Genomic DNA, 8,777 nt, shown 5'->3' on the forward strand with positions numbered 1-8,777 from the left:
CCTTTTTGCGGGATGTTAATGGTGCATTTTTAGTCGTCTATGACGCTCACAAGCATATCCCGCGGTCGAAAGTATGCGTCGACGAGCGCTAATGCAGTCCCGGTGATACGCATTGACGTGTTTGCATGCCGCATTATTTTTGCTCGCTGCCTGCAATCGATTTTGATCGTCTGTTGTTGCTGCTTTACAGGAACGTTGCCATAAATGCGGGAGAGCATGCAGGGTGATGGGTTAAGTTTACGGTTCTTTTGCCAGCAACCTGTACGTTCAAAGGCAGCGCGCTTGATATCCTAAAGTCACGCTTTCAGAACGCCGATTTAACCCCGCAGTTTTGAGCTGATGGCGTCGAGACCAGAGGTGGGACCCAGCCGATTCGTGTACATGTATACTGTCGCAGTGACGCAATGTGCAGGATAGACATTTCTCACGCTTTTTTTTTTTCGCTGCAGGCTCAAGTCCTTCGTCTTGTCTGCGCAAGAACGTAGACTGTCGTTTCTTCAAAGAATTTGAAACTGGTCTCTGCTATCAGTGCTGGTAAGTCCAAAGCATTGTTTCCGTCCAGAAAGGGGCGTTTAAATTGACACGCGCACTTTTGTGGCACATATTGCTGATCACTGACATCTGCCTCAATGTATACTGCTTGGGATTCTCGTCGGAGAATATTTATGTCGCGTGCCATGTGTGTGTCTCCTTGCGTGTTGCCATTTTCGCTCATGCCGTGCAATATGGTGCACGCCCAGACAGTGACTTATCAATTGAGTTTCATTGTGTTTGAGGGCGTGTGTGAGTAAATGGTGTTATTTAACTTGCTGATCACTTATGTTAAGAACTGATAATAAATATTGGACTCGATCAAATCACTTAACAAGTGAAAAATCTGGGTTAGCTGGTGATCAGATGTCTTCAGCACTGAAGCAAACCATGTGTCACCCCTTCTCTGCTTTAAGACTGACTTTCTTTTTGTAATCGGTGCATAAAAAGACCAGCGAAAAAAAAATAATTACGGGGACAAAGGAACAAAAAATGACAGGACGGGCACTGAAATACGTTTTGTGTTCCTTTGTACCTGTTTTCTTTTTTTTTTCTTTTTTTTCGCTGGTCTTATAGGGTGTAAGTATGAACCAACTGGCCCAAACAGCTATTTTGATTAAATGTGCTAATTTTCGTTAGCGAGCTAAGGAAAATTTTTATATCACTAATATTTTTAATTTGGGGATTTGCTATAGTTTCTACTCAGCTATTACCATTCCGAACTTTTCAGCCTCCTGACCCATAGAAAGGAGGCTGTGCCTGACCAATAACAACACATTCTTATCCTTCTGTAGTTTCTGTTGTCAGACATTGTGTTATACTCACTACTACAATTCACTGGTACTGAGACATTCCCTCATTGAAGTTAATGTGTATTGTCATTGTGCTAGCAGTTTTTCATAAATCTGCTATTCTAGTTTATTTAAGCAGTTATTTCGACTGTAAAGAGGTGGCAGATATTGTTACAGATATATCTAGGAACAGGAGTTGTAGCTTTTAAGCTCATTGTCAAAATATTTGAGTCATTGTTTTGGCATGTGTGGTGCCATTATTTTTTGTACTATAGTTATGTATGTACTAGTTACGAGTATCATGCTAATGTTATGAACGATACCTTTGCTGCAGCGTACCTGCCAGTAGGAGGAATACGGTGTAGAAGTGCTGTTACTCCTGCTTCTAAAGATCAACCTGCTCTCTTCAGCGCTGGACGACTACTTACGGCAAGATTTGTGTGGTATGTATTTTTCGACATAGCTGTGGCATTGTGGTCTGTTCATTGTTGCTTTATGTCTATCAAAGAGCATATTTTTCTATGCTGAGGAGCAATAGCCCTGGCATTACATTGATTTTGGAACCATTCAGTGCTATTGAGCAAGTTAGCAAGAGAGGAATTTTTTCAGTATGTAATCGATCTGAACATGTTGACTTCTTTTTATTGAGTGAGCTGTTAATGTATGCCTCTTTTCTTTTTTTCTTCAAAACCTAATATTTAAATTGTTTGCACTTGGTTCTCAGCAGTAAGGTTATGTTCTCTGATGGGTGTAATTTTCAACAACTCACATGCTCTTATGTTGCTAGGTATGTCCACAGTAGAATGAAACTAAAAATGAAGTACTGCAGGCGATGTGTAATGGATGGTATTTTAGCACTTTCAGCTTTATTGTTTCTTTTGTGTTCTTTATATTGTTTTGTGCCATTTGTACTCAGCGTATTTTCCTTGTGTTCCACCACTACCATTTAACAAATATATATATATATATATATATATATATATATATATATATATATATATATATATATATATATATATATACGCCCCCACCCCTTATGTCATGTCTATGGGCCTATAAAGGGAGAATGAATGAAATGAAATGTGCAGTACAATTAGAACTGGATTGTGCAGCACAGTGGACATGTCTGTGGTAGAGGATAATGGCTGAATGGCTAATCAACCAAAATTGACTTAACTTTTGCATTTTAATTTTAGGGGACAGTATTATATACCAGAAATGAGAGTCCCCAATATTAAAGGTGAGCCCAGTTCTTAAATTTTCTGAAAGAGCAATGTAGTTCAGAATATTGAACAAGGTAAGGCATATTTGAAAACTATTGTCTTGCTTTCCCACATTGCATGTAAAAAATGTTGCTGCACTTGGTATTGTTGCCAGAACCATGTTAGCTTCTTCTGCATCATCAAAAACACAAAATATGTCTATATTATCTGAATAAGAAATGTCAGCAACACCCTTTTTTAGTTATGTAATGTGGAAAAACCAACTTACAAAGCTTTTAAAGGAATATTTTTGATGCTCATTATGTTAGACCACATAGATGATTAGGAGGGTTTTAGGCCTAGGCTCCCTCATTAATAGCCTTCAATTTTGCAGTTTTCATATTGCCTCTTATAAACAAAAAGAATAGATAATTAAGTCTAATCCTGAAGCTGTACCAGGTACCCAAAGTCCACATTGCTGCACAACCCACCGGCAGAGACTGCACGGGTGTCTCTTCATAGTTTATGATTTGCAATCTGTAAAGGTAAAGAACATAATCTTCGAGAAATTTGTTGTAAACACTTTTTAATAATCTTTCTTGTATAATATTGGTCAGCATTTACAATTTCATTAGTTAGGCATCTAAAGAGATAAGCAGTTGACAGTTCTGGCAAATTGCAGTTTATGAGAAGTTTTATTCCTGCTGCATGTGCTGTGAGCATTACATGAAGCAGCAATACATAGAATCTCAAGCTTTGTGGTTTGTTCAAGAAATTATAGGGGTATTGAAGTGTATTGTTTTTTGCCTCCTGAGCAAGATAATGTAGTTTTGAAGTGAAACGGCAGTCTCGAGAAGTTTTTGGCATCGGCATAAACTGATGTGTGGTGTGAAACTAGCAATGAACTTATGTAAAAGTTGCATTTTATTGCCATGCTTTACATAATTCTGTATCTGTGACATCACTGCAGTAATGCACATGTGCAGAAGGTGCTTTGGATGTGTCTTGCTATCATTGCTCTTTTAGCATGAAATGTTCCATCTTTCAGATGTGGTATCCCGCATTTTATAAGGCATAGCCTCTGTGGTATATTCATGCCTTTTTCCAGGAATGTAAACCGCACTAAAGGCAGAAACAGTAGAATGGCCTTAGACATACCCCTGCAGGAGCAAGCTCTGCAGGAACAAGCTTCATTCGTTATATTCATGAGAAATGACAACGAATGCAAGAACAAAAGAACCTTCCCCCATTTCTCCCCCCCCCCCCACCCAAAAAAAAAAAAGAACAGATTTGCAGTTGTCACTTGTGATGGATGATCAGATGACTAGGAAAACATTAACACTATAGGCAACATAAGATAATGTCATGAAGGACCAGAGACAGTGTTTTCTAGGAGGGTGAGACCATAGTGACTAGAAACAAGACCACTGGTATGGTCAGGTGTGAAAGCAAACTATAATGTTTGGGTGTTGGAGTGGAAACCAGCAAACAACAAAGGTGAAAGTGAAGGTAATAAAACAAAGTTTAACATAAAAAGCTAATGATAAAGAAAAGGAGAACTGCACATATGAACGAGTAGAGGGAGGGGTTTTTTAAATCACATCTTTTGCCTTTATTAGGCTAGCTTCTATTTTACCAATATGTTTTCATTCATATTTCTTTAAATGACCCTCTGGGTAGTCCAACATCAGTGATGCCTATGGCTTGACCCTGCTCCTAACAAGATTATGTCTCATTGTATATTGTGTCTTATTGAGCATATTGTCAATTTTTTCTGAGATTGCAATGTGCTAGTTGTCTATGTGTGTGTTAGTGGCACAGGTAAAGCTCAGATTTGGAGAATTTTCATTGATCTATATATTGTGTGAGTTCACAATTCTCATTATATAAACACTTGGAAGCCTGTACTGGTGCACTATTTCCATCTGTCTTCCTTTTTACTTGCCCTTTGTGCAGTGTTATTTTTATATGTGAATTAATTACTCCATAAGCATGTTTTGTGAGACTTTCTTCGTGAGTAACCGATTACAAGTTCTCTTTTCTATGCAGGTCAAATACGTGGTACATCCCTGCCCTGACTGTGCGGAGAAGATTATCCAGTCCCTTGCTGCAACTTCGGTGTATAATGAGGTGAAATAAACACCATGGTATGTTATCTTAACCGATTGTTCTGTAAATTCTTTTTGTTCACTCTGCAACATAACTTACGGCTTGAACACAACATGACACAGCCTACCTCACCTGAAACATTGCTCACAGTCACACTCCAGACGACACAAAGATATTGCAATGTTTCAACATAATCTTTCCTTCCAGAAAATCTTGAAATGTATTGGTTAGCTTTATTCCTGCTTCCAGTGACCAAGTTTACGATGCAGATTGGTAATAGTACTCTTGTGTGGATAGCATATATATACCACAAGATGATGCTTAGATACCCTATGTAATATGGCATTACTTTAAACTGCTTGGAGGGCAACGTTATCCTTCTCCTGGTGGTATAAGCTTGCACCATAAAGGTGCAAAACTTTGCGCTCTTTGTCGTAATATAAATTTATACTCTAAAATGGTAACTTTGCACCTGTACATACAGGATAAGTTTACGTTTCCAAGGTGCAAACTTGCACCTTTGATGCAAGGGTATGCTTATGCCATCGACAGACTAAAACATAGGCCTTTATGAAAGGTGCAACGTTATGCCTAGGTAGAATACAGTTACACTGCTTGTGAAGGTGCAAGTTTATGCTACCAGAAGCGTAATGTTACACTACATGCAATGGTATAAATACTTAGTCTTCCAAGACACAGCGTAACCTTACCCCAAAAAGGTGTTAGCTCAGCGACAAGCAGTTTACCCCCCAAAAAGACTAAGATCACACCTTTTTTTTTTAGAGTGTAGGATGGGGTTTGTAGTACATATTGAAGAACTATGCTAAAGCCGGAGTCACACTGCAAAAACACAACAGCGACATCAACGGGACAAGTTCGCTAAACAAGCCGCCAATACGTTTGCGAACCAACTTGTTGCCCAACAGCATGTCACGCCGCACAAACAGCCGGGAAGTCGAACATGTTGCTGCAGTGTTCCCTCAGTTTTCAACCAGTTTTCAACCGAATAAGCTCACAAACAAGCCGCCAGCAAGTTTCCGAACCAACTTCTTCCCCAACAGCTTGTCGGACCGCACGAACAGCCCGGAGGCTGATCAGGTTGCTGTAGCGTTACCTCGGTGTGAAAGTGGTGGTGGTGGTGGTAACAACTTTTATTGCCACGAAATGAAAGGAATTATTTCGGGCTGGGGCGAGTCTAGGGTGGCCTCCAGTCGGGAGCGACCTCTTCAGCTCGCGTGACGAGGGCCAGTTGCGTAGTTTTCCTTGGGCTGGCCAACAGCTTGTCCCATTCCTCCGCTGAGGGAGCTGGCAAGAGTATCTTTGGAGGGGGATTGCTGGCGCATTCCCACAGTATATGGTCTTGAGTGGCCTGCGTCCCGTCACCGCAGTGCCGGCATGCAGGGTTGAATTCTCCGTTTGTAATTAACGATAGTCGGTAGGGGCTAAGAATGGCCTTTGTTTGTAGGCGTCTGAGTGTCGTGGCTTGCGCCCGGTCGAGGTCGGGGTGAGGGGCGGGGTACGTGCATCTTAGCTCGCGATAAAAGTTTGTTACCTCCGCGTATGTGCGCGGTGCCTCCACAGGCGCGTCCGTTCCCGATAGATCTCCCGTCTCCCGGTTGGTTAAGCCTCGGGCTAGACGGTCGACCCCTTCGTTTCCGGAGTTACCCGCGTGAGCCGGAACCCATACGAGATTGATGTTGTGATTGAGAGATCGGTTGCGCAGAATTCGCGCCGCGAGTGCGCTTACAGAATTTTTGGCGAAATTTTGAACGGCGCTTTTGAGTCGCTTAGAATAGTTTTGGTGTGGGGATCCGCGATGGCCAGTGCGATAGCTACTTCCTCTGCCTCGCATATGGAGCTAGCATGAAATGTTATAGCGTTAATGAAGGTTGACTTTGGAGTGGCCATACATGCCACGTGTGCTCCGTTTTTGATGAGCTGAGCTGCATCCACGTACACTGCTTGTGGATCGTCCTCGTACTGTTTCTCAAGGGTCTGTGCCCTTGTCTTCCTGCGGGCATCATGTCTACCTGGTAGCATGTTTTTGGCTATTGGTTTAACAACTAGTCTACTAGTTATGTCAGCCGAAAAATGGGATGTTGCGCACACCTCCTCAGTGGGGTGGATGTGGAGCTTGTCGAGAATTACGCGTCCCGCAAGGCTGCGTGACAGGCGGGTCACTTGTGCTGTCTTATGGGCTTCAATTAGTTCAGATAGTGTGTTAAAAACTCCTAACTGCAGTAGTCGATCTGAGTTAGCGTATACTGGTAAGCTAAGGGCCGCTTTGTATGCTGTTCTAATTATGCTATTAAGTGCATGTTCGTCCCTACGACGCAGATGATAGTACGGGCAAGCGTACATGATTCTGCTTATCATAAAGGCTTGGATAATCCGGCACAGGTCGGCTTCTCTCATACCCCTGCGACGTGTGGCAATGCGTCTCACCAGCCCACCTATCTGGTGCGCCGTGACGCGTAGCCGGCGTATAGCTTCTGTGTTCTGCGTATTATTCTGAATCAACATTCCGAGAACTCTGATCGTGGCTACCGGGGGTATCGGATGGTTGTCAATGTGTAACTGGATAGGTTCTCGAGAATCTGGCTTTACCTGTGAAGCTTGTTTGTTCCTTATAACTAATAGTTCTGATTTAGCCGGTGAACAGGTAAGGCCGTTTTCCTGCACATAAGACTGTACCGTGTCGATAGCTCGTTGTAATGAATCTGTAATATCTCCATCGGAGCCAGAATTGGTCCATATGGTGATGTCGTCGGCGTATATGGAATGATGTTTGCGGCGTCTTGCAACAGACGCTCCGTCCATTGTCTTAAATCTACTATACTTTCCGCTGGCCTTTGCGAGCGGACATATCTAAAGGCGTCCCAGTTCGTGTGCTTCACTTCCTGGCGACGCATTTTGCAATGCGTAGCTCGGAAAGTGGTACATAGTACATAGTGGTCGCTTCCTCTGTTTGTATTTAGGTTTTCCCATCTCGCATCGGGGATATTTCTGGCAAAGGTAAGGTCAGGGCACGTATCCCTGGTTACACTGTTACCAATGCGCGTAGGTTTATCAGGGTCGACGAGTAAGGTATGCCCTAGCGCCTGGACTGTCTCCCATAATTTAGTTCCCTTTCTACTGTTAACTGAGTAGCCCCATTCTGCATGGGGTGCGTTAAAGTCTCCAACAGTCAGCAACATTCCATTATGAGCGGCTACATGCGCCTTACGGAAGAGTGTGGCTATTTTCGTGCTGTTGTCTTTAGGTGGACTATATACGTTTAGAATGTAAAGGGGAGATTCTGTTCGTTTGTTCGGCAGGATTTGTATAAATGTATGAGAGACCTCCGGTATTTCCAAATCTAATTGGTTTGCAGTTAGATTACGGTGTACAAGTGTAGCTGTGATCGGCCGGCACTCAGCCGACACTTTCTCATTGTATGCTGTATACCCTGCAAGCTTTACTTCTGTATTCGTCTCTTGAAGTGCTATGACTACCGGCCTGTTTGTTTGGGCCAAAACTGCATATTCCAGAGCCTTGCGCTTGGCTCGGAATCCCCTGCAGTTCCATTGCCACACTATAACAGGTGTACTAGCCATCGCGTATCGGGTAAGGTTCCGCTCGCGCGGGTTGCAATACGCTGGGTCGGAGAATGCTGCTGGGGGACGGACGCGCCGAAGCACCGTCAGCTGGGCGTGAGAATGCTGTGCTGGCGGGAGGCAAAGAGCCTGCATTTGGCGTTGAAGATATCAGATTGCTAGGGGATGCTAGTGCGTTAACCCTGGTTGTAAGCGTGTCGAGTTTAGCTAGGACAGTTTCGAAAGTAGTCGGAAACTTTTCCATTGTGTCAGTTACTTTGTTAAGCTGTGGTATTAATTTCTGGATAGTTTCCTCCACCTTGGCTAGTCTTTGGTCTATTTTTGCAAATCTCTCTTCATAATTACTCTCTAAGTCATCTGTATCTGGCCGAGGTACCGAAGGTGCCTTTCGTTTGTTACGGCGGTTTTGATCTACTTCCATGTCCTCATTGCGGCTGACTTCAAGGCGAGCGCAAGCCACAGACGACTGTTCATTTTTTGATTGCGCATTTGCAGTGGTGTGAAAGTGTTCGACAACCAAAACAGCAGGAAACAGTGTCCGTCAACGC

The 8,777-nt window shown here is 43.0% G+C and overlaps 1 long non-coding RNA gene across 1 annotated transcript; it reads left to right on the forward strand.

Annotated features, from left to right (window-relative positions):
- Window positions 1-1,698: 1,698 nt before the first annotated feature.
- On the forward strand, window positions 1,699-4,685 carry LOC146194879 (uncharacterized). Its single transcript, XR_014705504.1, has 2 exons — window positions 1,699-1,765; window positions 4,574-4,685. It is a non-coding gene; the product is annotated as an uncharacterized LOC146194879 (long non-coding RNA).
- Window positions 4,686-8,777: the final 4,092 nt, after the last annotated feature.

Source organism: Amblyomma maculatum, chromosome 3, assembly GCF_055883805.1.
Source record: "Amblyomma maculatum isolate TAMU_Amacu chromosome 3, ASM5588380v1, whole genome shotgun sequence".
In the NCBI taxonomy this organism is placed as follows: domain Eukaryota; kingdom Metazoa; phylum Arthropoda; class Arachnida; order Ixodida; family Ixodidae; genus Amblyomma; species Amblyomma maculatum.